Here is a 12,183-nt window from a genome sequence, read left to right as displayed (position 1 = left end):
CCTGTTGATTCTTTCCATAGTTTTTCTGTTTGCTATCTCATTTATTTCTGCTCTAATCTTTATTATTTCTTTTCTTTTGGTGACTGTAGTTTCCCTCTGTTGGTCTATTTCTAATTGTTGGAGATGCTGTGTTAATGTGTTAATTCTGGTTCTTTCCTCTTTTTGGATGTGTGCACTTATTGCAATAAATTGTCCTCTCAGCACCGCTTTTGCCGGGTCCCAACTAGATTTTGGTATGTTGTGTACAACATCCTTACTTTTTAATCCATCTTCTTAGGAGGCATATTTGTCTTCTCCTTACTTCACTTCCTTTCATGAAGAGGACTTTTAAACTGGTGGATTCCAGGGTGTAGACTCAGTCCTTACTTCCTAGAAGAGGAGATTACAGTGTGTTTGACTATGATACTCATATGGGTGACTTTCTCTCTTGTGTTTTCTTTTACCCACATAGTAGGAATGGTGAGCTGTGTGAAGGCTTGATTCCTTTGGGGATGCCTAGATATCTTAATTTTATGTGCCGTCTTCTCTGGCAAAGTATTGAGAGAGGGCTGGTCATCAGTTAAAAAAATTCATTTGTTGTTTATTTGAAATTATATTGTAACTGGGCATCTCCAAAATGGCAGTTCACTTTTGTTCTGACACTAACAGCAGTGAAGTTCTTGTGACCCCAGCCATGGTCCTCCAGACTTCTAAGATTGTCTAAGACTTCAGACACCAGTTTCAAGATTGGGGATCCTGAGGACACCCACACTTCTGACCAACTAACAGCAACTTCAAGCATTCCTATCTCTCCTCGGGTTTGATATAATTCTTTAGAACAACTCACAAAACTCAGGAAAGCGCTGCATTTACAATCATAGTGTCATTATAAAGGAGACAAATAAGGACCACCAAAAAAAGAGATGCATAGGGTGAGACCTGGGGTGTGTCCCAAATGTGAAACTTCTATGTCCTTAAGGATGCATTGTCTTCCTAGTGCACTAATGTCTATCACCAATCAGGAAGCCCATCTAAGCTTCAGTGTCTAGTTTTTTTTTTTTGTTTGTTTGTTGTTTTTAAATCTCATTATGTAGTCATGATTGACCAACTGAACTTGGTCTTTAGCCCACTTCCCTCCCTATAAGTCAAGCTGATATCATATGGTGGGTCTTTCTGGCCAGGAGTCCCGGCGTGGTGCTATAGAATAAGCACTGGACCAAAAGATCAGTTTGAACTGCAAGGTCAGTGGTTCAGAACTCACCAGATGCTCCTCAGAAAGCCTCTGCAGCATTGCTATGAGTAACAACAACAACCTGCTCCTTAAGTCATCTTGTTAGCATAAATTATCAAGTGTGATTTGTAGCTCACCATGAATAACAAATCCCCAAATACTGAGAAATTCCAAGAATTTAGAGGTTACCTTCAGGAGCTGGGGACAATGGCCAAATTCTTTGGCTAAAGTAATTCTTTACAGCAGCTTTTAGTTTTATTTGTAGTCCTGGTGTGGCACTGTGGGTTAATGCACTGGACTGCAAGGCTGATTTGAATTGCAAGGTTGTTGGTTCAAGCTCACCAGTTGTTCCTTGGAAATCCTATACAGGGTCACTATAAGTTGGAACTGACTTGATGGCACTTAACAATAACAACAACAACATATTTGTATTTGTTAAACCTGACAGCCCTATGTGAGGAAAATGCAGTATATCAAAGAGGGTGACTGGAAGTCTTTGAAGGATGCCTGACAGTAGCAGTGATTGCCTGAGCTTGGTGCTGAGCACTGAGTAAGAAGCAGGCAAAGCAGACTAGTAGGAAGATAACATGATTGTGGGTCTGATATCCATCTCCTTGGAATGCCAAGATGGTGCCTAAGCTGCACCTCACACATATCCCATCTGAACTGAGATTGTGGGTGAGGGAGGAGAAAAGAGGGAGAGTTCTGAATTGATTATTAATCCAAAAGGATTTGAGAAAAACAAATAAACAGAAAGTGACTGATATATTCTACATTGACAAGATAAAGCAAAAACAAGAATTTAAGAACTAAGTTAAAGAATTTTCACATCTGACTGAAAATTTGCACCTGTGACAGACAGGTGATTAAATTGTCTCCAGGTCTCTTCTATATGGACCAGTCTAGCATTGTAGAGATGACACTTGAGACACTTGAAGGAAAAGTTATGACAGGGATCAGGTGAGGGTGAAGTCTTTGACAAGCCCCTGTGGAGTGTCTGGTTGAAGGAGACCCAGCAAATGGGCCTGAGTGTGAAGAGGTGAGGGGACAATCATGAGCACTGTGGGTGCAAGGTGTCCCTGTGTTTTGTACTTATTGTTTCTTTAGCATTTAAAATTGAGAACTTGCTAGAGTTAATGAATCATTAACAATGAGAGGCAGCAGATTAAAGCTGATGAAGCTGATTAAAGGACTGTTTTCTCAGGAAAACTTTGAACAAGCTTTCCAGAGAACCAGGTTGTGAATAAGCAAAAAAAAAAATTTTTTTTTTAAAAACAGGGAGTGCACCAAAGGACCTTAGTCCTAGGAAGTCTGAAAACTGAGAAAACTGCTGCAGAGTTCACCATATTTACCTTTCCCTGTAAGTGGTCACTATGTACTGCAAACACAATCTGTTCTTTCTGCTTCAAAAGAAGGTGAAAGTCTTGATCAGAACTTCCCATCACAGTAGAGGAGAAATGGAGCCTTGACAGTGGAGAAGAAATAAGCCAATTAGGAAGCCAGAAAGAAAGTCACTCTTTTTGAGAAGACAGGAGGATTTTAAGTGACTTTCGAAAGGCTTGAGAAGAAAACAGTGATCCTGTGGAGGGGCTGGTGAGGGAAAACATCTTTACCTGGGGCCAAGGAGGGCACTGTGTTTTGTATTCTGCCCAGAGTGCTCCACACATATTAACATCTAGGGAGCATGGCACCAACAGGGATTAACAAGGCTGTTCCTGCCCAGTTAGGAAGAGGTGAGTCATGGGCTTGGTGACCAACTCCCTTCTGAGGAATCCCATGTCCTGACACAGGGAGCAGGCAGGGGTGAGTTGTCTTGCTGGAGCACCCAGGCAAGCAGGATGTGGCTGAGTACCTATTGTTGTTGTTGTTAAGTGCCGTTGAGTCGGTTCCGACCCATAGCGACCCTGTACAGGGTTTCCGAGGGTGTAAATCTTTACGGGAGTAGAAAGCCTCATCTTTCTCCCGCGGAGCGGCTGGTAGTTTCGAACCGCTGACCTTAAGGTTCGCAGCCCGATTCGTAACCACTACGCTACCAGAGTACCTATTGGGATATATCAATCCTATTGATAATCCTAATGCCTATAAAGTTGCATATGGAGTGAACAGGAGGCAGTAGAACCCTGCCTTATATCTGCCTTGCATCTTTACTGACTTTGAAGGCAGTTATTAAAAAAAAAAAAAAAAGTAGGGGTAGGTAGAGGTCAAATGTCAGTCTACATTTTGAAGGTCACCACTTGTGAAGAATAGGGAAGAGTGAAGTATTGGCTACACATGGTATTAATGAGCTGACTTTGATTTTCTAGATTGTGACTTTTAATACTAATGCTTCTGGCAGAGATTACTTTGTACTAAATCTGGGAAGACCTGTTTGACAAGAACCACCTACCTAATTGAGAGATTATGGCCAAAATTTGAAGGGGTGAGGAGAAATTTGTCTAATAAACTAGTGAAAGCAGGTATCATGGAGGATAACCACTGTAGCACAAAAGATATATGGGAACAGAAGTTTTCAGGTGGAAACATCTAGTCAGTGGGTCAGAAATAATGTGTGTAGTTCATTGATCTATGCAGAAAGGTTCAGAAAATGGGGAACAACAACGTGTACTCAACATTTTTACACAATGAGGTAAACACAGCCCGTAGAGATGGGTGACATGGGAACCAATGGCTGGCCTGGGCCTGTTGTACCTTGTGAGAAGAGTGTCAGGGAAACTATTGCTCAGAACAAGCCAAAGCTTATGGGAAAAACAAAAGAAAAAAAAGGGTTAAAGAAAAGCAAATGGGTTTAAATAAGTTTAGGCAAGAAGAACACGCAAGTTGTAGGGCTGCCAATTTGGTGCAGTGATTGTGGATGATAAAGGAAGAACTACACTCTTCTGATATTGATTCTGTCTGTAGGTGAACACTTTCCAAGTTCTAAAACCAGTTGCTATTGAGTCAACTCTGACTCACCAAACCCCCATGAATGTGACAGCGCTTTGTAGGGTTTTCTATGACTCATTTTTTTGAAGGTTGCCAGGTCTTTTTTTTAAGGAGCTTCTGGGTGGACTTGAACCAACAACCTTTCAGTTAGTAAGCAAGCATGGCAACTGTTTGCATGTTGTTGTTAAGTGCTGGCGAGTCAGTTCCAACTCATAAAGACTATTACAGGGTGTCCAAGGAGCAGCTGTGGGTTTCAACAGTCAACCTCATTCTACAGCACCATATTGTTGTTGTTGTTGTTAAGTGCCATCGAGTCGGTTCCGACCCATAGCGACCCTGTACAGGGTTTCCGAGGGTGTAAATCTTTACGGGAGTAGAAAGCCTCATCTTTCTCCCACGGAGCGGCTGGTAGTTTCGAACCGCTGACCTTAAGGTTCGCAGCCCGATTCGTAACCACTACGCTACCAGAGCTCCTTACAGCACCATATTGGTTCTCCACAAATACAAAGAGGGAAGAGAAATGACCCACGCCTCAAATGCTTACCTGCCAGGAATGTGGGTGCTAAAAAACTGTCAGCAGTTAACTTGGTGAAGAACAGGAGAATGGTGAGGAGATTCAAAAGCAGCCGTATGCAAAGGTACCTGAGTATTTATTTGTATTTTTTTGAAAATGATACCCTTTGTGTGGACTGCCCTTTCCAAGCACTCTGGTAAGAATCTGCTAAGCTTAATGGACTGACCTTGCCCTTTTATCTGTGAGTACTTTTAACGCCAGGCTATAGGGAAAGGGCATAATGGAGTTAAATCCGAAGATTATGGATCAAGGTTAAAAGCCCTGCCAACCTCCCAGTCCTAAAGGTCGGTGATTGGATCAGAACAGGTGGATGAGCAATAGGAGGTTTTCTGGTCCTGGGGGAAGGGGAGGGAGCCAGTCTCTGCTAAACTGACACTTGTTCACAGCAGGTGACTTAGTCATTAATCTCTTAAAATAGCATTGTGGGTTCCAAGTAAAAAATGGTTGTTCACTGCATTGTTTTAAGAAGCAATACCTGGTGCCATAGGATAAGCACTCATTTGAACCACAAGGTTGGTGATTCAAACTCACCAGCCACTCCTCAGAAATCCTATACAGAGTCACTTTGAGTTGGAACTGACTTGATGGCACTTAACAACAACAACACCACCTGGTCATAGTATGAAACTTGGGAACCTAATTTGGTCTGCTTAAGTCATTTAAAAATATCAACTTCAACCTCAGTTCCTAGAGATAACCCTCTGCAAATGTTTTCTTAAAAAAAATTGTTTTTCTCTTGACAGTAATAGTTGGGTATATATATCAGATTAAAATACAGAATCATAGAGAAAAGCTTAATAAAATAAAAACCACTTGTAATTGTACCATTGCTGATATTTTTATGCTTTTTCCTTGCTCTTTGCATACACACACACACACACACACATTTTATACAAATATTGTGCAAGTCACATGTCTTTGTAACTCCCTTGTATTATTTTCATAAGTGTGCTGTACCAGTATTTTTATACATATTGCTGATTTCAGTTTTGTCTTCTGTCCAACGACTTTAATGTTACCTGGATAAAACTGATCTCACTTAACATAGGCATTTCATGCCTAATGTTTATAATGACTACGCTTTTCATACTTGAAGCAGCTACTTTTCTGGTGGCCGGAATGTTGAAAGACATTGGAAACTTGTCCATACTAATTACTTCCACTGTAGAGATACCCCAAGTTAAGAGATTTCTTTGGTGATGAATTCTCAGAAGCTGGCCATATTTTGCTCCTGGTTATCTAGAAATTGCTGGCCTATCGTGGTTCACATTCTCACAGAAAGACCATTCCTCTTCATAAATTTAGAAATTTAGGTGAAACACACCTTGGAATGTGGGAGTCCTCTTTCATTTGCCAGAAGTTTTGCTTTGATATGAATTGTGACAGTGGTAATAGCTTGATCTTGTTCTCTTTGAGAAATAATCCATCCTTTTAAGTTGTTCTCCAACTGGATATTTTGCTTCAGGCCCATGATGTGAACGTTTTTGCGGGTTCGTTTTCTCCAGCTTCTTTTTCTCCTTTCTCTATTCTCGGATGGACAACTGCTTACCAACCTCAAACACTCTTGCTGCCACTCTGTTGCTTGCTTGTTCTGCCCTTGCAATGACTTTCAGTTTGAAATCTGTACTGAAGGATTTGTGTTTAATTCTTGATAGCCCTAAAGGGTTCTAAGATTTAGATTTACAAACTGAAAAATGTGTACAATATAATTGATGGAAATGGCTAGTTCTAATATACATCATAAAATGCAAATGTGAGGTGTACAAAAGCAAAGGTCTTTTTATATGCTCACAAGCATATGACTAAGGCAACTCTTGATCAAGGCATTGACACTAATAAGATGTAATTGGACTATGAAATAAGCAGACCTAACATAGCTTAATGGTTTCACTTAAGATGATTTGATAAGATTTTAACATTCAACCGCTGAGCCAAGAGCGTTTGTGTATATGTTTTGCTTTGGTTACTCCTCCAATTAAAAGTCAGAGGGAAGCTAGCTTTGATAATTACGTCAATGCAGATAGAATTGAGATTCCTGTTGATAACACTCCAGGCCAGCCATTTATGCCATTGCTGGGTTTGCTTTGTTTTGTGTCCATAAATCACATGCTTCTAATTGATATTGTTGTTATTGTTAAGTGCCGTCAAGGTTAAGGTTCAGGTTCAGACTCATGGAGAACCTGTACAGGGTTTTCGAGAAGCAGCTGGTAGGTTTGAACCACGAACCTAGTAGTTAGCAGTCCAGTGCTTATCCTACAACAGTACACCAGGACTCACATGATTTATGGACAGGTTTCAGTAGGTTTAAGGTTCTAATTGATGACTGAAAAACAAGGGGATATAATTATCAACTTAAATGAATAGAAATGAACAACATTTCAGTAGTTTATTCTCCCCTTACGAGGGTACTACCAAACTCTACCCGTGACTTTTTGATCATCGTTTAAACTTTTATTATACAAATATTATCAAAAGTAACATTTTAGGACTATTGAATGGGGATGAACAAGGCTGAAATTCATGTCTAGAAAAGTCAGGAGGCATGCACAGTATCTGCATGGGCATGCTGTGCTATAATTTCATCATGTTCTGATTATTAATGGATGCTTACAGCTGTTTCACCTCATTTTGTGTTGTGCCCCATCAGCAACTGAAGGTCCCATTTTCATCATCACGATGAGAAGGCAGTTCCTTTGAGAAGGTAGTTCTTCCCCAGGCTTATTTTGAGTGCCTTCCAACCAGAGGGGTTCATTTTATAGCACTATATATGATTGTATGAGGGGGGCTTCAAAAAGTTCATGGAAAAATGGAATGAGATGTTAGTGGAAATATTCCATGGACTTTTTGAAGTCCCCTTGTGTATTGTTGTTACGAAGTGCCGTTGAGTCAATTCTGACTCATAGCGACCCTTTATAGGGTTTCCAAGGAGCAGCTAGTAATCTTGAACCATTGACTTTGAGGTTCAAACTGACCTTGTAGTCCAGCACATTAATCTGCAGCACTACACCCTGTTGTATGTATACACACATTATTTACATGGGCAGACTATTGGTGAAAAAATAATGGTACATATATTGATACATATATAGGTAGATTTTTAATAAAATTTGAGTCTTAGTGTATATGAAGTTTCATAGCCTACTTTTTTCACTTAATATTATATCATGAATATTTTCCTTGTCATTAAATGCTGCTCAAGAACATGATTATAATTGGCCATCTGGTATTTTCCTGTGCCACAGGTCATTTAACCATTACCTCAGTGTTGGTCTTTGGCTTGTTTCCAGTTCTTCTCCATTTTGAAATAATGCCATTATAAATATCCTTGCATGAAAGTCTTGACTTAGCATAAATTTCTAAAGGTTAAATTACAAGGCCAAAGAAGATGAACACTTTTAAGGCTTTTGATACAGATTTCTACATTGTCCTTCAGGAAGGTTGTAACACTTAATAGTCCTCCAGCCTCGAAAGTTAGTGCCCATTTCTTATCAACCTTTATTATGATTTACAATTTTTGTCTGCTGTGTCACGGACTCACTGTTTTATGCAATCCCGTTGCACCACTGCCATCTTGTGTTCCCGCCTCTGTGACTTTTTTAGGAGAGAGAGGAACTGTCCCTAGACTGTTTGAAACACATTCCCTATCCCTATACTCCTCTGAAAGGAGTCCTGGTGCCCAAAAGTTGGCGGTTTGAACCCACCAATGGCTTCATGAGAGAAAGATCTGGTGATCAGTTTCCTTAAAGAGTACAGCCAAGAAAACCCAATAGAGGCTGTTCTATTTTGTCTTAGAGAGTTGCTGTGAGTTGCAATAGAACCAACAGCAGCCAACAACAACAAAATACCCATTTAAAGACCTTTATTAAAGGAGCTCTGGTAGTGTAGTGGTTATGAATTGGGCTGCGAACCTTAAGGTCAGCGGTTCGAAACTACCAGCTGCTCTGCGGGAGAAAGATGAGGCTTTCTACTCCCGTAAACATTTACACCCTTGGAAACCCTGTACAGGGTCGCTATGGGTCGGAATCGACTCGATGGCACTTAACAACAACATTGTCTTCTATGGCTATTTTCATATTTCTGTGTTTAGGTCATATAGATTTCCCTTTGCTTTGACCAGTTGGGCAATTCCTACTCGTCTGATCTGCAAAGCTGCTTCTGACACGCCAGACTAGTTTAGGAACCTCTCCTTTCTGCTCCCAAACACATAGTCCTACTCCTGTCATGACACTTACCCCACTATACTGTCTGCTCATCTGTCTCCCTCAGATGTGAGCTCCCTGAGGATGAGGATGTGTCTTTATCCCCTGTATCTTCATATCTTTCAATGCATGACTCTGTCTCTACCTGGCAGACATTCCTACTTAATGTTGTTGTTGTTAAGTGTGGGTGAACTGCCTCTGACTTAATAGTGACTCCGTATAGTGTTTTCTGAAGCTTTATATCTTCGCAGAAGCAGAAAGCCTCATCATTCTCCTTTCGAGCTGCTGGAGGGCTCAAACTGTGGACTTTGTGGTTTGAAGTCCCATGTTCATCAGATAGAGCAATGTTGTTGTTATTGTGAGTTGCCTTTAAGTTGGTACCAACTTATAGTGACCCTGTACACAACAAAACAACAAAACACTGCCTGCTCCTGCACCAATCTCACAATTGTTGCTATGCTTGAGCCCATTGCTGCTGCCAACATGCCAATACATATTACTGGGGTCTTCCTCTTTTTTTCTGATCATCCACTTTATGAAGTACGATGCCCTTCTCCAGGGACTGGTTCATCCTGATAATATGTTCGAAATATGAAAGATGAAGTCTTGCTATCCTGGCTTCCAAGGAGCATTCTGGCTATACTTCTTCCAATACAGATTTGTTTGTTCTTTTGGCAGTCCATGGTACTTTTAATGTTCTCCTCTAACACCATAACTCAAGTTAATCAATTCTTCGACAGTCTTCCTTACTCACTGACCAACTTTCACATGCCTATGTGGTTATTGAAAATACCATGGCTTGGGTCAGGCACTCCTTAGTCCTCAAACTGACATCTTTGCTCTTGAATACTTCAAATACTTGTGCAGCAGATTGGGTCTTGTGCCTAAAGTAATACGTCATTTGACTTCTTGACTGCTACTTCTATGAGTGTTGATGGCCAATCCAAGCAAACAACTTTAACAACCTTAATCTGTTCTCCATTTATATGTTGTTAAGTGCTGTTCAGTTGGTTCCGACTCATAGCTACCCTGGAGTGATTATGTGAGCTTGAGCCACCGACCTTGTGGTTAAAACTGACATTGCAGTCCAGTGCATTAATCTGCTGTGCCACAATAGGGATATTGTTTACTGGTTCAGTGGTGAGGACTTTTGTTTTCTTTACATTGAGGTGCAACCAATAATGAAGCTGTGGCCTTTGATCTTCATCTTTTAATTATGTTAAATCCTCTTTTCTGTCAGCAAGCAAGGTTGCATCATTTACATATCAAAGCTTTTTAATGAGTTTTAGTCCAATCCTGATGCCATGTTCTTTTTCATATAAGCAGTTTCTCGGATTATGTACTCAGCATACAGATTGAAAAAGTATGGTGAAAGAATACAACCCTGATTTGCACCGTTCCTAATTTTAAGCCATCAGTGTTCCCTTGTTCTGTTAGAGCAACTACCTCGTGGTCTATATAGAGGTTCCTCATGAGCACAATTAAGTGTTCTGGAATACTCATTCTCTGCAATGTTTCCATAGCTTGTTATGATCCACACAATTGAAAGCCTTTGCATAGTCAATAAATCACAGGTAAACATCTTTCTGGTATTCTCTACTTTAAGATCCATCTGACATTAGCAATGGTATGCCTCCTTCAACAACCTCTCCTGAATCCAGCTTGAACTTTTGGAAGTTCTCTGTCAATGAATGTTGCAGCCATTTTTTAATTATCTTCAGCAAAAATTTAATTGCATGCGATATTAATTATATTGTCCAATTATTTCCACATTCTAATGGGTCACTGTCTTTAAAGTGGGCACTAATATGGATCTCTTCCAATCAGTTGGCCAGGTAGCTGTTCTCCAAATTTCTTAACATAGATGCGTGACTGCCTCCAGTGCCCTTTAATTTGTTGAAAGATTTCAATTTGTGTTCCATCAATTCCTGGAGCCTTTTTCTTTGCCAGTGCCTTCATTGTACCTTGCACTTCTTCCTTCAGTATCATTTGTTCTTGATCATATGTTACTTATTGAAATGGCTGAATATTGACCATTCCTTTGGTACAGTGACTCTGTGTATTCCTTCTATCTTATTTTGATGCTTCATATAATATTTTGCTCATAGAATCCTTCAGTATTTCAAGTTGAAGTTTGAATTTTTTCTTCAGTTCCCTCAGCTTGAGGGATGCTGAGAGTGTTCTCTTTTGGTTTTTAACTTCAGGTCTTTGAACATTTCATTATAACATTTGACTTTGTCTTCTCAAGCTACCCTTTGAAATTTTCTATTTATTTCTTTTACCTTCTTATTTTTTCTATTTACTTTAGCACCTCTATTCTGGAAAGCAAGTTTCAGAATCTCTTCTGACATCCATTTTGGTCTTTTCCTTCTTTCTTGTCTTCTTAATGACATTTTGCTTTCTTCCTATATGATGTTCTTGATGTCATCCCACAACTCTTCTGGTTTTTGGTCTTTAGTGTCTAATGCATCAAATTTGTTCTTTTTTTAAAATTTATGTAAGTTTTTATTGTGGATTGAGTGAAAGTGTACAGGACATAGCATCAGTTTTATATTCAACAAATCATATACCTTGTTTCATTACACTGATTAAAATCTGCTCCATGTACCATCAGTTAACAGTATTTCTCTCTATCCACTTTAGCTTTTTAAAAAACACACAAACAAACAAACAAAACACTACTCAGACATATATAATAATTTACGGCTCCAAAGGGCACATTCTGCAAGTCTGCTCCTGGCCACCAGTTCTTAGTCTTTCTCTTCTTAGTCCATGCATCTAGAGTCCTCAGCCGCGCCCCCTCTCCATGCCCCCATCTCTGGTGCTGCTGCTTCTCTGGATAAGATCCGGCATTCTGCTTGTGTGTTCCTCTCTGGATGGTTCTAGGGTCCTCTGTTTCTGGACTGTAAGATTAACCACTCCCCCTTTTTTGTTACAAAACATCTACCTTTACAATTGTGACAGTCACAATTAGTCATGATAACAGTTATTCACTGTTGAATCTTATGAATCTTATCCCCATCTCTTTTCACCAGACCCATCTAGACAAGATAACAGCTATTCACTGGAGACTCTTTCCCCGCCATACTCTTAAAACTAAACTCCCTCTTGAAACCTTGTAAGCCAGTCACTTCATGCCTTTATTGTCCCCTCATTTTAGTTAGCCAATGTCTAAGTTGCCTGTCCCTATCTACCCTGTGTACAGAGGGGATAGCATTGATACTTGATTTGAAGACTCTTTCCCTCTCTGTTGGTATTTAGAGTAACTACCGCTCTAA

Source organism: Chrysochloris asiatica, unplaced genomic scaffold (genome assembly GCF_000296735.1).
Source record: "Chrysochloris asiatica unplaced genomic scaffold, ChrAsi1.0 scaffold00028, whole genome shotgun sequence".
NCBI lineage: Eukaryota > Metazoa > Chordata > Mammalia > Afrosoricida > Chrysochloridae > Chrysochloris > Chrysochloris asiatica.
This window is presented reverse-complemented; position numbering follows the sequence as displayed.